The 23,412-nt window shown below is 40.8% G+C and overlaps 4 long non-coding RNA genes across 4 annotated transcripts; all 4 read right to left on the minus strand.

Moving 5' to 3' along the window:
* Positions 1-45: 45 nt before the first annotated feature.
* LOC309706687 lies at positions 46-6,112 on the minus strand. The gene is made up of 3 exons (XR_014276770.1): positions 5,861-6,112; positions 4,425-4,540; positions 46-1,390 (listed from the first exon to the last, which is right to left on the minus strand). It is a non-coding gene; the product is annotated as an uncharacterized lncRNA (long non-coding RNA).
* A 1,938-nt stretch (positions 6,113-8,050) lies between these two features.
* Positions 8,051-11,801, minus strand: LOC309706566. Its single transcript, XR_014276760.1, has 3 exons — positions 11,547-11,801; positions 10,111-10,226; positions 8,051-9,114 (listed from the first exon to the last, which is right to left on the minus strand). It is a non-coding gene; the product is annotated as an uncharacterized lncRNA (long non-coding RNA).
* A 1,935-nt stretch (positions 11,802-13,736) lies between these two features.
* LOC309706689 lies at positions 13,737-17,484 on the minus strand. Its single transcript, XR_014276771.1, has 3 exons — positions 17,233-17,484; positions 15,797-15,912; positions 13,737-14,800 (listed from the first exon to the last, which is right to left on the minus strand). It is a non-coding gene; the product is annotated as an uncharacterized lncRNA (long non-coding RNA).
* Positions 17,485-19,419: 1,935 nt separating this feature from the next.
* Positions 19,420-23,167, minus strand: LOC309706177. The gene is made up of 3 exons (XR_014276688.1): positions 22,916-23,167; positions 21,480-21,595; positions 19,420-20,483 (listed from the first exon to the last, which is right to left on the minus strand). It is a non-coding gene; the product is annotated as an uncharacterized lncRNA (long non-coding RNA).
* Between the last annotated feature and the right edge of the window lie 245 nt (positions 23,168-23,412).

The raw sequence follows: 23,412 nt of genomic DNA on the forward strand, positions 1-23,412 counted from the left end.
AACTTTAACATTTACAGAATCGGGTTATTGATGGTGAGAGACGGATTTATGTCGTTAGGTTATTGTTCAAAACTCCGTTGAGATCGAGATTAGTGTGGCGAATGAAATAAAAAGTTAATGATTTGTGTTTGTTTATTTGCTTGCTTGTTTTGTTATTTACATGAATCGATTGAGCTATCGAGCGTTTTCTCATTCATTCATTCATGCACAAGTTTAATTCAAGTCAAGTAGCGTTTTATTGTCAACATAACAATATACACTCAAGTATACAGTAGGACGAAATATCACCCTCCTGGATCAAAGGTGCACAGTGTAAAAATAAAATGAAAAAATTTAAATATACATGCATACAACTATACATTAATAAGATAAACTAAGAGTGAGTACAACACTATTGTTCTTGAATACAGAGAGAGTAAGAATAGAAAACAATGAGAATTAGAATAAATAAATACAATACACAGACAGATACGAACAGTGCAATACAGAATAGTGCAAGTATCGGGAGTGAGAGGGAGTGTTTTGTAGTCCAAGAAGAGAGTCCAGTGTGGAGGAGAGCAGCATGGTGTTCAGGAGCCGGACTGCTTGGGGGGAAAATGTAGTGATGGCCAAATGAAGCTTTCTGAAGCATTGAAGCTTGTATTGAAAAAGGGTTCATTTTACTCGAAGCTTTTCAACACAGTCCTCTCTGGTCACATCTGGTGGCCAAAAATATGAAGAGCAGCTTGAAGCTCCAAAATGAAACGAACTGCTTCATTATGACTGCCCACTCTACAGCGCAGAGTTCACACTTCTGTCTGATATTGGGCCACCGTTGTCTTGCTTTGAACATGTATTTTTTGGGGTGAAAAAAATGTTGTTTATTTGTTTAATAAACAATTTTGATACATAAACTTTCCTTGATTAAACATGTGTCACGGTGTGGTCTTTCTTTACTTGTGACTTCTTGATGTCGGTAAATACAGTAATTGAAAAACACATATAATATACATGTAATAATGTACAACAGATTATGGAGTATGCTTCTGCTGTGAGGTCCTGCCTCCATGTACTAATGCAATTAATCACTGGACAGCTGGACAGGTATGTTTATATATAATATTATATTAGGCCAATTTTCTTATATATGTTTTTGACCTGGGGGTAGAATTGATTGTGAACTGCAAAGGGAAAATGCTTATAAACTTGCAAATTAAAAACATGATGCATTTAAGGAAACCCCTTTTAAATTTTATTTAAGAATTAGTTCCACTGTGCGATGGCCGAATCTGTTTCTTTTCATGGAGATAATTTCCCCTGCCTTCCCCTCACATGGAACAGAAGAGGCTGGAGTGCACAGAAACTGTAGAGATGCAGGTATACGGTCTTCCCGGGCCTCACAGACTATCACCTAAAAAGAATAAACAAAGTAAATTGCTGCACATTTTGTAGAATACCATTTTAAGATTATTTTTAAAATAAAATATATTTTTTATAACATTAAAAGTAAAGAGTCAAATGGAAGTTTTTCTAAAGTTATTTAATGATATTTATATTATGAAGTAGACTTTTGACATTTTAAGTTTTTCACGTTTTCACGCTATTGGACAATCTCGCTGACTTGCTCCTCATGCCGCAGTCGTCTTCTGCAGCATAGGGGAGTAAACAGTTGGTGGGAGGGCTGATGTTGGACAGCCATGATGCTAGTGGCTATCCCAATAACGCACTCAGCGGACCATACAATCCTCTGGAGGGCTCTGCGGTCGGACGCGTGGCAATTTCCATACCAGACTGTGATGCAGCAGGTTAGGGTGCTCTGTATGGTACCCCTGTAGAAGGTGTTAAGGATGGGTTTGGGGAGGCGCACCTTCTTCAGTCGTCTCTTGAAATGCAGTCACTGCCGAGCTCTTTTTGTCACTGATTTGGTGTTACTGGTCCAGGACAGGTCCTCTATGAAGTGAACACTGAGGAATCTGGTGCTCTTCACTCCGTCTACAGTGACACCAGCAATGCTGAGCGAGAGATGGACAGCCTCGGTTTTCCTAAAGTCAACAATCAGCTCTTTTGTCTTGTCAACATTGAGACATAGATTCTTGTCCTGCCACCAAAGCGCCAGCCGCTGCACCTCCTCCCTGTATGCCGCATCATCATCATCCCTGATGAGTACCACCACTGTGGTGTCATCTGCAAGCTTGATAATGTCGTTTGCTTTTGTTATGCCCCCCCCCACACACACACACACACACACACACACACACACACACACACACAAACCCACCACCCAAGAAAGAGCAAAAACAATGTACTTTTAAGTAAGTAAGTAAAATTTATTTATATAGCACATTTCACAGATAAAAATCACAAAGTGCTTTACAGTAAGATCAGACATACAAGTTAAAATTAATTAAATTAGTTAAAAGCCCGTTTGTATAAAAATGTCTTCAGCTGCTTTTTAAAGGAGTCAGTAGAGTCTAGACAGCGTAAAGACAACGGCAGAGAGTTCCACAGCCTAGGTGCCAGTGCCTGAAAAGCCCGATCCCCACGTGTTTTAAATCTACTACGTGGGACCACCAGTAGCCTCTGACCTGAAGACCTAAGTGCTCGGGATGAAGCATGAGGTTTCAACAGGTCAGAGATATACTGGGGAGCTTCACCATGCAGAGCTCTAAAAGTTACAACTAAAATTGTAAAATGAACCCTAAAATTTACAGGCAACCAATGAAGAGAAGCCAAAACTGGAGTAATGTGTGACCTCTTGTTTGTACCAGTTAAAAGTCTTGCCGCTGCATTCTGTACAGACTGAAGGCGATCCAGAGCTGATTTGTGAAGACACGTAAAAAGACCGTTACAATAATCCAAACGAGAAGAGATAAAAGCATGAATAATCATCTCAAGTTCTGCCTTTGACACCAGCAGCCTGAGTTTAGAAATGTTTCTTAGATGATAAAAACTGTTCCGGACAAGTTGTTTAGAGTGTTTCTCAAGAGACATTGAACTGTCAAATATAACACTGTGGAGTGTTTATATGCATACTTTATATGCAGCCATTTATTTACATCGCCAGTGAGCAATGCAAAAATAACAAACAAAAAAATCCCTAAAGGTACCCAAGCTTCCCGATTAAAAAAACAACAAAAAAATCCAACCAAAAAAGAAAACTGAGTCAGCAGAAAGGGCTTCATACCACTACTAGGCTGCTGCAGTGGACAATACATACACAGTGAGAAAGGCACGAAAATGCTACTTTACAAAGCTACTCACAACTATTTACAACGGAAATGCTCAAGCGCCAGACACACACACATCGGGTTATACATGCAAGTTTTCATGCTTGGAAGGACAGGCTGTTTGTTGGGTGGTGGAGGCTGGAGAGAGGGGACCAGGGGGATGTCATCTGGTGGTTAAGTACTGGTGTGATCAACCAATTATTCAATCCCAGAACAGAAATGAATTCCACCCAATGACATAAGAGGCTGATTATAAAAATGATCCATGCACGCCTTATGACCTACAGCACGTACAGTTAACACAGCTAAATGGCCGAGAAATTGCAAAGTTCCTTTTGAAATAAAGCTATTCAAAGTCATTTAACTGGGACTAGAATAATAGCAATGTTAGTGCTAATGTATGTTTGCTGGCTAATTAAAATAAGCTGCTAGGTGATGTTACTGTTTCAAGTTCTCTCATTGTTTGACATGTAGGGCAGATATTTTGGTGACACTGAGATCAGCCAGACACTAAACAGCAGTGTAATATCAACGCTAGATTAGATGTTTTCTAATCCGATAAAATGACATTATTCCTGTTTATAGAAGATGTTTGTCGTCTGTTTGTTTGACTGACAGGAACAGGAAATAGTGGTTGGAAATTACTGTTGGTGTTACATGAGGGTAAAGAAGGGCTTTAAGCACCTGGGTAAAAACTGGACCCATGATGAAACACTACAACAAGTACAACATATTCTTCAGTTTTAATATGTGACCATACTGTGCAGACTGCTGATGAGTTACACGGTTACATTTCATTAATCATTGTTAAACTAAAGTGGTAAGCAGTTACTTTATCCTTTCACTTAAAATTTCCAGGAAAAACACTACCTTGGCTACTTTTGTGCTTACATTTGATCTATGCTGGGTCACTACTTTTGCACTATAATGCTGCTGCTGACACCTTGGTTCACACTGACAACTAGAAAAAAGCTGATAGGAAAAGAAGGATGGAAAATGCCTGGAATTTAGTTACACTTGCAAATACTGCTTCCTCCAAACTGCAAGCATCAATAAAATGTTACAGTATTGTTTTCTATATCTGTGCATATATCCTTATTGGTAGTTTTCTCGAAATAGAAGCTCTTCATTTTAAAAAAAAAATCTCTGATAACATTGCTGAAGCTAGCGCCCACCCCTACTGCGCATACTGCAAATATAAAACTGATATATACTTACATCATGGAGCAGTTGATGTCTGGTTTCCGACAAATACAGTAAAGAGGTGCGTTCTCCCCCTCCATACCAGTGTTCTCAGGCACTGCTACATGGTCAGTGTCAGACACTTCACTGTCCTACAACATACCACATAGGACCACATTAGAAATGACATGTATGTAGACATGCTAATTATACCTGGCTAAATGGATGCAGTAACAAAATGTTACTAACTACTCTAGTTATTAGTTTCCAGATGTGTGCAGTTGCTCCAGTCTTACTGACAGTATACTGTTTCAAACACCAGTGCCAACATTTTATTTTTTAAATCTTAGTATGATTCTGCACCAAGACTTGTGGCCTGTTGCTCGGTAACTTATTGTCTGACTACATTAACTACACTTCATAAACATCATTCATTTTCTCCTACTTATTTTATTCAGGTTGTATTCCAGCTGTCATAGGGCAAAAGTACACCCTGGACAGGTCGCCAGTCTGTTGGAGGGTTATTAGAGAGACTCAGACAACCACTCACACCAACAGCAACTAACCTAACCCCGCGCATGTCTTTGGAGTTCAACACCAGTCTGGCCGAATCACAGATAAGCAGGGTGTCTGTGCTGCAGAGCACAGCTGTGTCAGAGACTCTCGACATCAATGTAGCGTTAAGGATGCGGAGCGATGGGTGCACTAACACAATGTAAATATTAAAGTTCTCGCCATTGTCAATATGCTGTTGCGCCCTTGTTCGTATTATTGCAACCATATCTCGAGTCTAGCTTACCCTAAAAGTTTGGAGAGAATTGGTCTGTTAATAAACGCGATCGATTGTTTGGGACTGCTCTAGCAATCACGTCGCATAAACAACTCTACTTCCGGTGGGAAAACTAATTAAGGGTAAAGTCGCACTAATAACACCTACCACTCGCGTTCATAAGCATACACTATGATCACTTCCACGCAGTAACGTTGTAATAAATGTAATCCCCGGTAAAGTCAATTAGCGAACACTACTGGCATGTAATGCCAATGGCGACCATTTCACAAACTGTAGAAAATGCTCAAAATGTTGTCGGGACCAAAAGTGAAGGGCTGACAGTTGTGTTTATATACGAACCGTAAGCGCTAATGTTGGTTAGCATCAGCTAAAGCGAGGAAGTTTGACACTTGCAGAGGCAGTGAACGCAGAGAGACCTTAAAAACGCATTGTGGGGTTTTTTTGTTTAGTCTTTGCTTCGTTGCTTTGCTTCGGGATTTTTTTTGCATTAAGACGTTGCACACAAAATTACAGATATAACGGTGACTTAGCTGCTCGTTGGATAAACCCATGGACCTTAGAAAAGATCAACACTACTCGGATGTAAGCACCCGTGTATAACACAATAGGCAAAATTACGCTTGCTAACCTTTCCACATCACAGGCTTCACATTAAATAAACATTTTTTCAAATACTCACCATGATCTGAGACCGTTTAAATATTTTGTTCCTCTGAAAATATGGCAGTATGAAGCTAAACCTTTAGCTTGACGGCTAAAGCAATGCTAAGATTTACACGGAAACGATCAGCGGACATCGGTCTACATTCTTCTTCTATGGTAGCAGCCTGGGCAGAGTAACAGCCAACTTTAAACTGCGCCATCTGTTGGCACCAATTACAGTAGAAAACATTATTGCGACAACACGTTTTTGGGGGAAAATAACAGAGATTGAAACTTTACTGATAATTTGTCCAAGTTGAAAAATGCCCTCCTCCAAAAATATCACGTGACAACCTCATTGCCTTACAGAATTATGACGTCACACACATGTAGAATCTTACCACCATTCTTTCCTTTGATCCTTTGATCCAAAAACCTATAAATAGGGGTGAAGAGCAACGACTTTTAGTCCGTTTCTCGCAGCCTTGATGTGTGCAGCATTGAACCGTTCGCCAGAAAAGCCTTTTGAAATATTTGGATCCTTTGCAATTGTAACTGTATCCAGACACAACATGTCTCAAACAAATCCAAAGGGACAAGAAGTTGACGCCTACACTCTTCCTTGGGATGAGCCACTAGACTCTTCCATTTCCTCTCTTCCTTGGTGTGACCAAGTGGAACTAGAGGAAAAGCGTTTGGAAGAAATGGAGGCTGAAGCGCTCAGAAACACAGAGAACATTAAGTTCTTGATGGAGGAAAATGAGCGAAAGAGCGCTCAACTAAAAAAGTTATCATACCAGCTTCAAGAAAAGGAAGCTATTATTGAGGAGAAACAACAGGATCTCCAAGACATGGACAAAAAGAACCAGGAGCTCCAAGGAAAACTTGATGAAGCCCTGCAACAAAATAAAAAACTTGCCCAAGAGAAGAAACAAGATGGCATGAAGAAGAGAGGGCTGCACAGCAATCTCCAAGAAATGGAGCTAATGTACAGTGTAGACAAAAAAAGGCTTGATCGCACACTGCAAGAAAATGAAAAGCTTCTCCAAGAGAAAAGGCAACAGGAGTTAAAAGAGAAAGAAATGCATTCCAAGCTTCAGAGCATCAAGCAACACAATGAAAGCTTGCAAGGAAAGCTTGATCAAGCTCTGCGGCAAAATAGAAAACTCCTCCAAGAGAAGATGCAAGACAGCACGAAGAAGAGAGGGCTGCACTCCAATCTCCGAGACATGGAGCTAATGTACAATGTAGACAAAAAAAGGCTTGATCGCACAGAGCAAGCAAATGAGAAGCTTCTCCAAGAGAAAAGGGAACAAGAAATCAAACAAAAAGAAATGGATTCCAATCTGCAGAGCATCAAGCAACAAAATGAAAGCTTGCAAGGAAAGCTTGATGAAGCTCTGCAACAAAATAAAGAAATCCTTCAAGAGAAAGAGCAGCTGGACAGAAAGCAGGGAGACATGGAGTGCCAACTCCAGCTCATGGAGGGAAACAACAGGATGCTGCAGGTAAAGTTCGAAGAGACACTGCACAAATATCAAGACCTGCTTCAAGAGAGAGAGCAGCTGGTCATTAAGCAGAGAGAAGAAAAACTTCTTCTCCAGGAGTTTGAGAAGAAAAACCAAAACCTGCAAGAACTTTACAACAAAATGAAGTTCAAAGCATCTGAGCTGGAAGGAGAAAATGAAAAGCTTCAAAAACAGGAGGCAACATCTAAAGTGCTGAAAGAAAGGTTGGAAGAAAAACAAGCCGAAAAAGAAGAAGTGCAGAAAAAATGCAACAAGCTGCAGAAGCAAAACACAGAAAAAATCGAGGAGCTGATCCTCATCCTCGAGAAAAAGCAGAAAAAGAAAAAACGCTTCTTCTGGAGGAAGAACACTCCTTCTTTCACTACTGCCAATGTCACCTCTTCTTCCCCCACCTCTGCTCCAGCTTAATTCCCCCCCCCCCTCCCCCCAACCACCTCTCCCATCTCCCTCCCCTCTTTTCACAGTCACCCCCCAACCAGTCCCGACAGTTGACTGCCCCCTCTAGAGCCTGGTTCTGTCATAGGTTTCTTCCTTTAAAGGGAGTTTTTCCTATCCACTGTCGCCTCGTGCTTGCTCAGAGGGGATTGTTGGGGTTTTCTCTCCTCTCTCCCTTTACTTTACGCTCTTCTTTACATCCCACCCACCCCCACCTTCTCTTTTTTCTTAATAATTGAACAATAAAAACAATTGGTCACTAATTAAATGTGTCAAATCAATGTCTTTATTCAAGAATACAAGAAATGGGTAATAGCTGCATGTGTGTTTGTGTGTGTGCATAATATGCATACTTTACGTGTTGGATCCAAATCCCACAAGGAATTAAATAAAACAAGAAGACAAACAAAAACAAATATTTCTCTCCCTTCCCAGGTCAGGAATCAGGATGAGGAAGAAATGAGGTCAGATCAGTGCAGGTTTTTGCACTACTGACATAAAGTTTCTGCTGATTAAAAAAAGTATGTCGATATTTCTGAAATACATTTGCAAACAAATAACTTTGACAACTTGTGTTTTTTCATAAAAGAAAAATCAGAGAGCAGAGCTGGTAAAACAGCTTAGCTCCGCAGGTTACAGGAGATCAGATGCCAAATACTTTTCATGACAGTCTTCGTTACTGCATAAATCTCCCCTTTTATCATTGATCAGTAAATCACTGCATATACATTCATCTAACCGTTATAATTTCATGAGTAAAGACTCTCAGATGACTGAATGGCGGTTTTAGTAAATGTTGAACTTTATTGTGATTTCTATTTTTAGAATCAATAGCACACATTTTGATTTAGTTTTGCAAGCTGCTGATTTCACACAGATCCACTGCCCAAACGTGCCTTTGAGTTTTTCATCATTTAACAAGAATAGGCTCAGGCAATCATTGTGGAATTAGGCTTTGGGAAGGTCTGGGGACAGGTATGATGATGGTGGTGGTTTTAAAGCACTGTGGCACAACAGCTTGACTCAGGGAGATGTTAAAGATGCCCGCTAGGACATCAGTCAGCTGGTCAGCACGGGCTCCGAGCACGCGTCCAGGTATATTGTCTGGTCCAGCAGCTTTGTGTGGGTTGACTTTAGTGAGAGTCCTTCTCACACTGGCCGTGGACAGGGACAGCACTTGGTTGTCTGGCGACGGGGTGGCCCTCTGTAGTCCATCTTGCATCCCATTTAAAGAAGTTCGTGTTCGCACTGCGCTTGGATGTCCTGGCCTCTGAGGTTAAGGTGTACGGCTCCTGGTTGTCAACTGACCAATTTATCATGGCAAAGTCTGTGGTGGACAAAAGATAAGAGGCTGATTATAAAAATGATCCATGCACGCCTTATGACCTACAGCATGTACAGTTAACACAGCTAAATGGCTGTGAAATTGTAAAATTACTTTTGAAATAAAGCTATTCAAAGTCATTTAACTGGGACTATAATAATAGCAATGTTAGTGCTAATGTATGTTTGCTGGCTAATTAAAATAAGCTGCTAGGTGATGTTACTGTTTCAAGTTCTCTCATTGTTTGACATGTAGGGCAGATATTTTGGTGACACTGAGATCAGCCAGACACTAAACAGCAGTGTAATATCAACGCTAGATTAGATGTTTTCTAATCCGATAAAATGACATTATTCCTGTTTATAGAAGATGTTTGTCGTCTGTTTGTTTGACTGACAGGAACAGGAAATAGTGGTTGGAAATTATTGTTGGTGTTACATGAGGGTAAAGAAGGGCTTTAAGCACCTGGGTAAACACTGGACCCATGATGAAACACTACAACAAGTACAACATATTCTTCAGTTTTAATATGTGACCATACTGTGCAGACTGCTGATGAGTTACACGGTTACATTTCATTAATCATTGTTAAACTAAAGTGGTAAGCAGTTACTTTATCCTTTCACTTAAAATTTCCAGGAAAAACACTACCTTGGCTACTTTTGTGCTTACATTTGATCTATGCTGGGTCACTACTTTTGCACTATAATGCTGCTGCTGACACCTTGGTTCACACTGACAATTAGAAAAAAGCTGATAGGAAAAGAAGGATGGAAAATGCCTGGAATTTAGTTACACTTGCAAATACTGCTTCCTCCAAACTGCAAGCATCAATAAAATGTTACAGTATTGTTTTCTATATCTGTGCATATATCCTTATTGGTAGTTTTCTCGAAATAGAAGCTCTTCATTTAAAAAAAAAAATCTCTGATAACATTGCTGAAGCTAGCGCCCACCCCTACTGCGCATACTGCAAATATAAAACTGATATATACTTACATCATGAAGCAGTTGATGTCTGGTTTCCGACAAATACAGTAAAGAGGTGCGTTCTCCCCCTCCATACCAGTGTTCTCAGGCACTGCTACATGGTCAGTGTCAGACACTTCACTGTCCTACAACATACCACATAGGACCACATTAGAAATGACATGTATGTAGACATGCTAATTATACCTGGCTAAATGGATGCAGTAACAAAATGTTACTAACTACTCTAGTTATTAGTTTCCAGATGTGTGCAGTTGCTCCAGTCTTACTGACAGTATACTGTTTCAAACACCAGTGCCAACATTTTATTTTTTAAATCTTAGTATGATTCTGCACCAAGACTTGTGGCCTGTTGCTCGGTAACTTATTGTCTGACTACATTAACTACAGTTCATAAACATCATTCATTTTCTCCTACTTATTTTATTCAGGTTGTATTCCAGCTGTCATAGGGCAAAAGTACACCCTGGACAGGTCGCCAGTCTGTTGGAGGGTTATTAGAGAGACTCAGACAACCACTCACACCAACAGCAACTAACCTAACCCCGCGCATGTCTTTGGAGTTCAACACCAGTCTGGCCGAATCACAGATAAGCAGGGTGTCTGTGCTGCAGAGCACAGCTGTGTCAGAGACTCTCGACATCAATGTAGCGTTAAGGATGCGGAGCGATGGGTGCACTAACACAATGTAAATATTAAAGTTCTCGCCATTGTCAATATGCTGTTGCGCCCTTGTTCGTATTATTGCAACCATATCTCGAGTCTAGCTTACCCTAAAAGTTTGGAGAGAATTGGTCTGTTAATAAACGCGATCGATTGTTTGGGACTGCTCTAGCAATCACGTCGCATAAACAACTCTACTTCCGGTGGGAAAACTAATTAAGGGTAAAGTCGCACTAATAACACCTACCACTCACGTTCATAAGCATACACTATGATCACTTCCACGCAGTAACGTTGTAATAAATGTAATCCCCGGTAAAGTCAATTAGCGAACACTACTGGCATGTAATGCCAATGGCGACCATTTCACAAACTGTAGAAAATGCTCAAAATGTTGTCGGGACCAAAAGTGAAGGGCTGACAGTTGTGTTTATATACGAACCGTAAGCGCTAATGTTGGTTAGCATCAGCTAAAGCGAGGAAGTTTGACACTTGCAGAGGCAGTGAACGCAGAGAGACCTTAAAAACGCATTGTGGGGTTTTTTTGTTTAGTCTTTGCTTCGTTGCTTTGCTTCGGGATTTTTTTTGCATTAAGACGTTGCACACAAAATTACAGATATAACGGTGACTTAGCTGCTCGTTGGATAAACCCATGGACCTTAGAAAAGATCAACACTACTCGGATGTAAGCACCCGTGTATAACACAATAGGCAAAATTACGCTTGCTAACCTTTCCACATCACAGGCTTCACATTAAATAAACATTTTTTCAAATACTCACCATGATCTGAGACCGTTTAAATATTTTGTTCCTCTGAAAATATGGCAGTATGAAGCTAAACCTTTAGCTTGACGGCTAAAGCAATGCTAAGATTTACACGGAAACGATCAGCGGACATCGGTCTACATTCTTCTTCTATGGTAGCAGCCTGGGCAGAGTAACAGCCAACTTTAAACTGCGCCATCTGTTGGCACCAATTACAGTAGAAAACATTATTGCGACAACACGTTTTTGGGGGAAAATAACAGAGATTGAAACTTTACTGATAATTTGTCCAAGTTGAAAAATGCCCTCCTCCAAAAATATCACGTGACAACCTCATTGCCTTACAGAATTATGACGTCACACACATGTAGAATCTTACCACCATTCTTTCCTTTGATCCTTTGATCCAAAAACCTATAAATAGGGGTGAAGAGCAACGACTTTTAGTCCGTTTCTCGCAGCCTTGATGTGTGCAGCATTGAACCGTTCGCCAGAAAAGCCTTTTGAAATATTTGGATCCTTTGCAATTGTAACTGTATCCAGACACAACATGTCTCAAACAAATCCAAAGGGACAAGAAGTTGACGCCTACACTCTTCCTTGGGATGAGCCACTAGACTCTTCCATTTCCTCTCTTCCTTGGTGTGACCAAGTGGAACTAGAGGAAAAGCGTTTGGAAGAAATGGAGGCTGAAGCGCTCAGAAACACAGAGAACATTAAGTTCTTGATGGAGGAAAATGAGCGAAAGAGCGCTCAACTAAAAAAGTTATCATACCAGCTTCAAGAAAAGGAAGCTATTATTGAGGAGAAACAACAGGATCTCCAAGACATGGACAAAAAGAACCAGGAGCTCCAAGGAAAACTTGATGAAGCCCTGCAACAAAATAAAAACCTTGCCCAAGAGAAGAAACAAGATGGCATGAAGAAGAGAGGGCTGCAGAGCAATCTCCAAGAAATGGAGCTAATGTACAGTGTAGACAAAAAAAGGCTTGATCGCACACTGCAAGAAAATGAAAAGCTTCTCCAAGAGAAAAGGCAACAGGAGTTAAAAGAGAAAGAAATGCATTCCAAGCTTCAGAGCATCAAGCAACACAATGAAAGCTTGCAAGGAAAGCTTGATCAAGCTCTGCGGCAAAATAGAAAACTCCTCCAAGAGAAGATGCAAGACAGCACGAAGAAGAGAGGGCTGCACTCCAATCTCCGAGACATGGAGCTAATGTACAATGTAGACAAAAAAAGGCTTGATCGCACAGAGCAAGCAAATGAGAAGCTTCTCCAAGAGAAAAGGGAACAAGAAATCAAACAAAAAGAAATGGATTCCAATCTGCAGAGCATCAAGCAACAAAATGAAAGCTTGCAAGGAAAGCTTGATGAAGCTCTGCAACAAAATAAAGAAATCCTTCAAGAGAAAGAGCAGCTGGACAGAAAGCAGGGAGACATGGAGTGCCAACTCCAGCTCATGGAGGGAAACAACAGGATGCTGCAGGTAAAGTTCGAAGAGACACTGCACAAATATCAAGACCTGCTTCAAGAGAGAGAGCAGCTGGTCATTAAGCAGAGAGAAGAAAAACTTCTTCTCCAGGAGTTTGAGAAGAAAAACCAAAACCTGCAAGAACTTTACAACAAAATGAAGTTCAAAGCATCTGAGCTGGAAGGAGAAAATGAAAAGCTTCAAAAACAGGAGGCAACATCTAAAGTGCTGAAAGAAAGGTTGGAAGAAAAACAAGCCGAAAAAGAAGAAGTGCAGAAAAAATGCAACAAGCTGCAGAAGCAAAACACAGAAAAAATCGAGGAGCTGATCCTCATCCTCGAGAAAAAGCAGAAAAAGAAAAAACGCTTCTTCTGGAGGAAGAATACTCCTTCTTTCACTACTGCCAATGTCACCTCTTCTTCCCCCACCTCTGCTCCAGCTTAATTCCCCCCCCCCCTCCCCCCAACCACCTCTCCCATCTCCCTCCCCTCTTTTCACAGTCACCCCCCAACCAGTCCCGACAGTTGACTGCCCCCTCTAGAGCCTGGTTCTGTCATAGGTTTCTTCCTTTAAAGGGAGTTTTTCCTATCCACTGTCGCCTCGTGCTTGCTCAGAGGGGATTGTTGGGGTTTTCTCTCCTCTCTCCCTTTACTTTACGCTCTTCTTTACATCCCACCCACCCCCACCTTCTCTTTTTTCTTAATAATTGAACAATAAAAACAATTGGTCACTAATTAAATGTGTCAAATCAATGTCTTTATTCAAGAATACAAGAAATGGGTAATAGCTGCATGTGTGTTTGTGTGTGTGCATAATATGCATACTTTACGTGTTGGATCCAAATCCCACAAGGAATTAAATAAAACAAGAAGACAAACAAAAACAAATATTTCTCTCCCTTCCCAGGTCAGGAATCAGGATGAGGAAGAAATGAGGTCAGATCAGTGCAGGTTTTTGCACTACTGACATAAAGTTTCTGCTGATTAAAAAAAGTATGTCGATATTTCTGAAATACATTTGCAAACAAATAACTTTGACAACTTGTGTTTTTTCATAAAAGAAAAATCAGAGAGCAGAGCTGGTAAAACAGCTTAGCTCCGCAGGTTACAGGAGATCAGATGCCAAATACTTTTCATGACAGTCTTCGTTACTGCATAAATCTCCCCTTTTATCATTGATCAGTAAATCACTGCATATACATTCATCTAACCGTTATAATTTCATGAGTAAAGATTCTCAGATGACTGAATGGCGGTTTTAGTAAATGTTGAACTTTATTGTGATTTCTATTTTTAGAATCAATTGCACACATTTTGATTTCGTTTTGCAAGCTGCTGATTTCACACAGATCCACTGCCCAAACGTGCCTTTGAGTTTTTCATCATTTAACAAGAATAGGCTCAGGCAATCATTGTGGAATTAGGCTTTGGGAAGGTCTGGGGACAGGTATGATGATGGTGGTGGTTTTAAAGCACTGTGGCACAACAGCTTGACTCAGGGAGATGTTAAAGATGCCCGCTAGGACATCAGTCAGCTGGTCAGCACGGGCTCCGAGCACGCGTCCAGGTATATTGTCTGGTCCAGCAGCTTTGTGTGGGTTGACTTTAGTGAGAGTCCTTCTCACACTGGCCGTGGACAGGGACAGCACTTGGTTGTCTGGCGACGGGGTGGCCCTCTGTAGTCCATCTTGCATCCCATTTAAAGAAGTTCGTGTTCGCACTGCGCTTGGATGTCCTGGCCTCTGAGGTTAAGGTGTACGGCTCCTGGTTGTCAACTGACCAATTTATCATGGCAAAGTCTGTGGTGGACAAAAGATAAGAGGCTGATTATAAAAATGATCCATGCACGCCTTATGACCTACAGCATGTACAGTTAACACAGCTAAATGGCTGTGAAATTGTAAAATTACTTTTGAAATAAAGCTATTCAAAGTCAATTAACTGGGACTATAATAATAGCAATGTTAGTGCTAATGTATGTTTGCTGGCTAATTAAAATAAGCTGCTAGGTGATGTTACTGTTTCAAGTTCTCTCATTGTTTGACATGTAGGGCAGATATTTTGGTGACACTGAGATCAGCCAGACACTAAACAGCAGTGTAATATCAACGCTAGATTAGATGTTTTCTAATCCGATAAAATGACATTATTCCTGTTTATAGAAGATGTTTGTCGTCTGTTTGTTTGACTGACAGGAACAGGAAATAGTGGTTGGAAATTACTGTTGGTGTTACATGAGGGTAAAGAAGGGCTTTAAGCACCTGGGTAAAAACTGGACCCATGATGAAACACTACAACAAGTACAACATATTCTTCAGTTTTAATATGTGACCATACTGTGCAGACTGCTGATGAGTTACACGGTTACATTTCATTAATCATTGTTAAACTAAAGTGGTAAGCAGTTACTTTATCCTTTCACTTAAAATTTCCAGGAAAAACACTACCTTGGCTACTTTTGTGCTTACATTTGATCTATGCTGGGTCACTACTTTTGCACTATAATGCTGCTGCTGACACCTTGGTTCACACTGACAATTAGAAAAAAGCTGATAGGAAAAGAAGGATGGAAAATGCCTGGAATTTAGTTACACTTGCAAATACTGCTTCCTCCAAACTGCAAGCATCAATAAAATGTTACAGTATTGTTTTCTATATCTGTGCATATATCCTTATTGGTAGTTTTCTTGAAATAGAAGCTCTTCATTTTAAAAAAAAAACCTCTGATAACATTGCTGAAGCTAGCGCCCACCCCTACTGCGCATACTGCAAATATAAAACTGATATATACTTACATCATGGAGCAGTTGATGTCTGGTTTCCGACAAATACAGTAAAGAGGTGCGTTCTCCCCCTCCATACCAGTGTTCTCAGGCACTGCTACATGGTCAGTGTCAGACACTTCACTGTCCTACAACATACCACATAGGACCACATTAGAAATGACATGTATGTAGACATGCTAATTATACCTGGCTAAATGGATGCAGTAACAAAATGTTACTTAACTACTCTAGTTATTAGTTTCCAGATGTGTGCAGTTGCTCCAGTCTTACTGACAGTATACTGTTTCAAACACCAGTGCCAACATTTTATTTTTTAAATCTTAGTATGATTCTGCACCAAGACTTGTGGCCTGTTGCTCGGTAACTTATTGTCTGACTACATTAACTACAGTTCATAAACATCATTCATTTTCTCCTACTTATTTTATTCAGGTTGTATTCCAGCTGTCATAGGGCAAAAGTACACCCTGGACAGGTCGCCAGTCTGTTGGAGGGTTATTAGAGAGACTCAGACAACCACTCACACCAACAGCAACTAACCTAACCCCGCGCATGTCTTTGGAGTTCAACACCAGTCTGGCCGAATCACAGATAAGCAGGGTGTCTGTGCTGCAGAGCACAGCTGTGTCAGAGACTCTCGACATCAATGTAGCGTTAAGGATGCGGAGCGATGGGTGCACTAACACAATGTAAATATTAAAGTTCTCGCCATTGTCAATATGCTGTTGCGCCCTTGTTCGTATTATTGCAACCATATCTCGAGTCTAGCTTACCCTAAAAGTTTGGAGAGAATTGGTCTGTTAATAAACGCGATCGATTGTTTGGGACTGCTCTAGCAATCACGTCGCATAAACAACTCTACTTCCGGTGGGAAAACTAATTAAGGGTAAAGTCGCACTAATAACACCTACCACTCACGTTCATAAGCATACACTATGATCACTTCCACGCAGTAACGTTGTAATAAATGTAATCCCCGGTAAAGTCAATTAGCGAACACTACTGGCATGTAATGCCAATGGCGACCATTTCACAAACTGTAGAAAATGCTCAAAATGTTGTCGGGACCAAAAGTGAAGGGCTGACAGTTGTGTTTATATACGAACCGTAAGCGCTAATGTTGGTTAGCATCAGCTAAAGCGAGGAAGTTTGACACTTGCAGAGGCAGTGAACGCAGAGAGAGCTTAAAAACGCATTGTGGGGTTTTTTGTTTAGTCTTTGCTTCGTTGCTTTGCTTCGGGATTTTTTTTGCATTAAGACGTTGCACACAAAATTACAGATATAACGGTGACTTAGCTGCTCGTTGGATAAACCCATGGATCTTAGAAAAGATCAACACTACTCGGATGTAAGCACCCGTGTATAACACAATAGGCAAAATTACGCTTGCTAACCTTTCCACATCACAGGCTTCACATTAAATAAACATTTTTTCAAATACTCACCATGATCTGAGACCGTTTAAATATTTTGTTCCTCTGAAAATATGGCAGTATGAAGCTAAACCTTTAGCTTGACGGCTAAAGCAATGCTAAGATTTACACGGAAACGATCAGCGGACATCGGTCTACATTCTTCTTCTATGGTAGCAGCCTGGGCAGAGTAACAGCCAACTTTAAACTGCGCCATCTGTTGGCACCAATTACAGTAGAAAACATTATTGCGACAACACGTTTTTGGGGGAAAATAACAGAGATTGAAACTTTACTGATAATTTGTCCAAGTTGAAAAATGCCCTCCTCCAAAAATATCACGTGACAACCTCATTGCCTTACAGAATTATGACGTCACACACATGTAGAATCTTACCACCATTCTTTCCTTTGATCCTTTGATCCAAAAACCTATAAATAGGGGTGAAGAGCAACGACTTTTAGTCCGTTTCTCGCAGCCTTGATGTGTGCAGCATTGAACCGTTCGCCAGAAAAGCCTTTTGAAATATTTGGATCCTTTGCAATTGTAACTGTATCCAGACACAACATGTCTCAAACAAATCCAAAGGGACAAGAAGTTGACGCCTACACTCTTCCTTGGGATGAGCCACTAGACTCTTCCATTTCCTCTCTTCCTTGGTGTGACCAAGTGGAACTAGAGGAAAAGCGTTTGGAAGAAATGGAGGCTGAAGCGCTCAGAAACACAGAGAACATTAAGTTCTTGATGGAGGAAAATGAGCGAAAGAGCGCTCAACTAAAAAAGTTATCATACCAGCTTCAAGAAAAGGAAGCTATTATTGAGGAGAAACAACAGGATCTCCAAGACATGGACAAAAAGAACCAGGAGCTCCAAGGAAAACTTGATGAAGCCCTGCAACAAAATAAAAAACTTGCCCAAGAGAAGAAACAAGACGGCATGAAGAAGAGAGGGCTGCAGAGCAATCTCCAAGAAATGGAGCTAATGTACAGTGTAGACAAAAAAAGGCTTGATCGCACACTGCAAGAAAATGAAAAGCTTCTCCAAGAGAAAAGGCAACAGGAGTTAAAAGAGAAAGAAATGCATTCCAAGCTTCAGAGCATCAAGCAACACAATGAAAGCTTGCAAGGAAAGCTTGATCAAGCTCTGCGGCAAAATAGAAAACTCCTCCAGGAGAAGATGCAAGACAGCACGAAGAAGAGAGGGCTGCACTCCAATCTCCGAGACATGGAGCTAATGTACAGTGTAGACAAAAAAAGGCTTGATCGCACAGAGCAAGCAAATGAGAAGCTTCTCCAAGAAAAAAGGGAACAAGAAATCAAACAAAAAGAAATGGATTCCAATCTGCAGAGCATCAAGCAACAAAATGAAAGCTTGCAAGGAAAGCTTGATGAAGCTCTGCAACAAAATAAAGAAATCCTTCAAGAGAAAGAGCAGCTGGACAGAAAGCAGGGAGACATGGAGTGCCAACTCCAGCTCATGGAGGGAAACAACAGGATGCTGCAGGTAAAGTTCGATGAGACACTGCACAAATATCAAGACCTGCTTCAAGAGAGAGAACAGCTGGTCGGTAAGCAGAGAGAAGAAAAACTTCTTCTCCAGGAGTTTGAGAAGAAAAACCAAAACCTGCAAGAACTTTACAACAAAATGAAGTTCAAAGCATCTGAGCTGGAAGGAGAAAATGAAAAGCTGCAAAAACAGGAGGCAACATCTAAAGTGCTGAAAGAAAGGTTGGAAGAAAAACAAGCCGAAAAAGAAGAAGTGCAGAAAAAATGCAACAAGCTGCAGAAGCAAAACACAGAAAAAATCGAGGAGCTGATCCTCATCCTCGAGAAAAAGCAGAAAAAGAAAAAACGCTTCTTCTGGAGGAAGAACACTCCTTCTTTCACTACTGCCAATGTCACCTCTTCTTCCCCCACCTCTGCTCCAGCTTAATTCCCCCCCCCTCCCCCCAACACCTCTCCCATCTCCCTCCCCTCTTTTCACAGTCACCCCCCAACCAGTCCCGACAGTTGACTGCCCCCTCTAGAGCCTGGTTCTGTCATAGGTTTCTTCCTTTAAAGGGAGTTTTTCCTATCCACTGTCGCCTCGTGCTTGCTCAGAGGGGATTGTTGGGGTTTTCTCTCCTCTCTCCCTTTACTTTACGCTCTTCTTTACATCCCACCCACCCCCACCTTCTCTTTTTTCTTAATAATTGAACAATAAAAACAATTGGTCACTAATTAAATGTGTCAAATCAGTGTCTTTATTCAAGAATACAAGAAATGGGTAATAGCTGCATGTGTGTTTGTGTGTGTGCATAATATGCATACTTTACGTGTTGGATCCAAATCCCACAAGGAATTAAATAAAACAAGAAGACAAACAAAAACAAATATTTCTCTCCCTTCCCAGGTCAGGAATCAGGATGAGGAAGAAATGAGGTCAGATCAGTGCAGGTTTTTGCACTACTGACATAAAGTTTCTGCTGATTAAAAAAAGTATGTCGATATTTCTGAAATACATTTGCAAACAAATAACTTTGACAACTTGTGTTTTTTCATAAAAGAAAAATCAGAGAGCAGAGCTGGTAAAACAGCTTAGCTCCGCAGGTTACAGGAGATCAGATGCCAAATACTTTTCATGACAGTCTTCGTTACTGCATAAATCTCCCCTTTTATCATTGATCAGTAAATCACTGCATATACATTCATCTAACCGTTATAATTTCATGAGTAAAGATTCTCAGATGACTGAATGGCGGTTTTAGTAAATGTTGAACTTTATTGTGATTTCTATTTTTAGAATCAATAGCACACATTTTGATTTAGTTTTGCAAGCTGCTGATTTCACACAGATCCACTGCCCAAACGTGCCTTTGAGTTTTTCATCATTTAACAAGAATAGGCTCAGGCAATCATTGTGGAATTAGGCTTTGGGAAGGTCTGGGGACAGGTATGATGATGGTGGTGGTTTTAAAGCACTGTGGCACAACAGCTTGACTCAGGGAGATGTTAAAGATGCCCGCTAGGACATCAGTCAGCTGGTCAGCACGGGCTCCGAGCACGCGTCCAGGTATATTGTCTGGTCCAGCAGCTTTGTGTGGGTTGACTTTAGTGAGAGTCCTTCTCACACTGGCCGTGGACAGGGACAGCACTTGGTTGTCTGGCGACGGGGTGGCCCTCTGTAGTCCATCTTGCATCCCATTTAAAGAAGTTCGTGTTCGCACTGCGCTTGGATGTCCTGGCCTCTGAGGTTAAGGTGTACGGCTCCTGGTTGTCAACTGACCAATTTATCATGGCAAAGTCTGTGGTGGACAAAAGATAAGAGGCTGATTATAAAAATGATCCATGCACGCCTTATGACCTACAGCATGTACAGTTAACACAGCTAAATGGCTGTGAAATTGTAAAATTACTTTTGAAATAAAGCTATTCAAAGTCATTTAACTGGGACTATAATAATAGCAATGTTAGTGCTAATGTATGTTTGCTGGCTAATTAAAATAAGCTGCTAGGTGATGGTACTGTTTCAAGTTCTCTCATTGTTTGACATGTAGGGCAGATATTTTGGTGACACTGAGATCAGCCAGACACTAAACAGCAGTGTAATATCAACGCTAGATTAGATGTTTTCTAATCCGATAAAATGACATTATTCCTGTTTATAGAAGATGTTTGTCGTCTGTTTGTTTGACTGACAGGAACAGGAAACAGTGGTTGGAAATTACTGTTGGTGTTACATGAGGGTAAAGAAGGGCTTTAAGCACCTGGGTAAACACTGGACCCATGATGAAACACTACAACAAGTACAACATATTCTTCAGTTTTAATATGTGACCATACTGTGCAGACTGCTGATGAGTTACACGGTTACATTTCATTAATCATTGTTAAACTAAAGTGGTAAGCAGTTACTTTATCCTTTCACTTAAAATTTCCAGGAAAAACACTACCTTGGCTACTTTTGTGCTTACATTTGATCTATGCTGGGTCACTACTTTTGCACTATAATGCTGCTGCTGACACCTTGGTTCACACTGACAACTAGAAAAAAGCTGATAGGAAAAGAAGGATGGAAAATGCCTGGAATTTAGTTACACTTGCAAATACTGCTTCCTCCAAACTGCAAGCATCAATAAAATGTTACAGTATTGTTTTCTATATCTGTGCATATATCCTTATTGGTAGTTTTCTCGAAATAGAAGCTCTTCATTTTAAAAAAAAAATCTCTGATAACATTGCTGAAGCTAGCGCCCACCCCTACTGCGCATACTGCAAATATAAAACTGATATATACTTACATCATGGAGCAGTTGATGTCTGGTTTCCGACAAATACAGTAAAGAGGTGCGTTCTCCCCCTCCATACCAGTGTTCTCAGGCACTGCTACATGGTCAGTGTCAGACACTTCACTGTCCTACAACATACCACATAGGACCACATTAGAAATGACATGTATGTAGACATGCTAATTATACCTGGCTAAATGGATGCAGTAACAAAATGTTACTAACTACTCTAGTTATTAGTTTCCAGATGTGTGCAGTTGCTCCAGTCTTACTGACAGTATACTGTTTCAAACACCAGTGCCAACATTTTATTTTTTAAATCTTAGTATGATTCTGCACCAAGACTTGTGGCCTGTTGCTCGGTAACTTATTGTCTGACTACATTAACTACACTTCATAAACATCATTCATTTTCTCCTACTTATTTTATTCAGGTTGTATTCCAGCTGTCATAGGGCAAAAGTACACCCTGGACAGGTCGCCAGTCTGTTGGAGGGTTATTAGAGAGACTCAGACAACCACTCACACCAACAGCCAACTAACCTAACCCCGCGCATGTCTTTGGAGTTCAACACCAGTCTGGCCGAATCACAGATAAGCAGGGTGTCTGTGCTGCAGAGCACAGCTGTGTCAGAGACTCTCGACATCAATGTAGCGTTAAGGATGCGGAGCGATGGGTGCACTAACACAATGTAAATATTAAAGTTCTCGCCATTGTCAATATGCTGTTGCGCCCTTGTTCGTATTATTGCAACCATATCTCGAGTCTAGCTTACCCTAAAAGTTTGGAGAGAATTGGTCTGTTAATAAACGCAATCGATTGTTTGGGACTGCTCTAGCCATCACGTCGCATAAACAACTCTACTTCCGGTGGGAAAACTAATTAAGGGTAAAGTCGCACTAATAACACCTACCACTCACGTTCATAAGCATACACTATGATCACTTCCACGCAGTAACGTTGTAATAAATGTAATCCCCGGTAAAGTCAATTAGCGAACACTACTGGCATGTAATGCCAATGGCGACCATTTCACAAACTGTAGAAAATGCTCAAAATGTTGTCGGGACCAAAAGTGAAGGGCTGACAGTTGTGTTTATATACGAACCGTAAGCGCTAATGTTGGTTAGCATCAGCTAAAGCGAGGAAGTTTGACACTTGCAGAGGCAGTGAACGCAGAGAGAGCTTAAAAACGCATTGTGGGGTTTTTTGTTTAGTCTTTGCTTCGTTGCTTTGCTTCGGGATTTTTTTTGCATTAAGACGTTGCACACAAAATTACAGATATAACGGTGACTTAGCTGCTCGTTGGATAAACCCATGGATCTTAGAAAAGATCAACACTACTCGGATGTAAGCACCCGTGTATAACACAATAGGCAAAATTACGCTTGCTAACCTTTCCACATCACAGGCTTCACATTAAATAAACATTTTTTCAAATACTCACCATGATCTGAGACCGTTTAAATATTTTGTTCCTCTGAAAATATGGCAGTATGAAGCTAAACCTTTAGCTTGACGGCTAAAGCAATGCTAAGATTTACACGGAAACGATCAGCGGACATCGGTCTACATTCTTCTTCTATGGTAGCAGCCTGGGCAGAGTAACAGCCAACTTTAAACTGCGCCATCTGTTGGCACCAATTACAGTAGAAAACATTATTGCGACAACACGTTTTTGGGGGAAAATAACAGAGATTGAAACTTTACTGATAATTTGTCCAAGTTGAAAAATGCCCTCCTCCAAAAATATCACGTGACAACCTCATTGCCTTACAGAATTATGACGTCACACACATGTAGAATCTTACCACCATTCTTTCCTTTGATCCTTTGATCCAAAAACCTATAAATAGGGGTGAAGAGCAACGACTTTTAGTCCGTTTCTCGCAGCCTTGATGTGTGCAGCATTGAACCGTTCGCCAGAAAAGCCTTTTGAAATAT

Source organism: Aulonocara stuartgranti (assembly GCF_965226115.1).
Source record: "Aulonocara stuartgranti genome assembly, chromosome: 5".
Classification (NCBI taxonomy): domain Eukaryota; kingdom Metazoa; phylum Chordata; class Actinopteri; order Cichliformes; family Cichlidae; genus Aulonocara; species Aulonocara stuartgranti.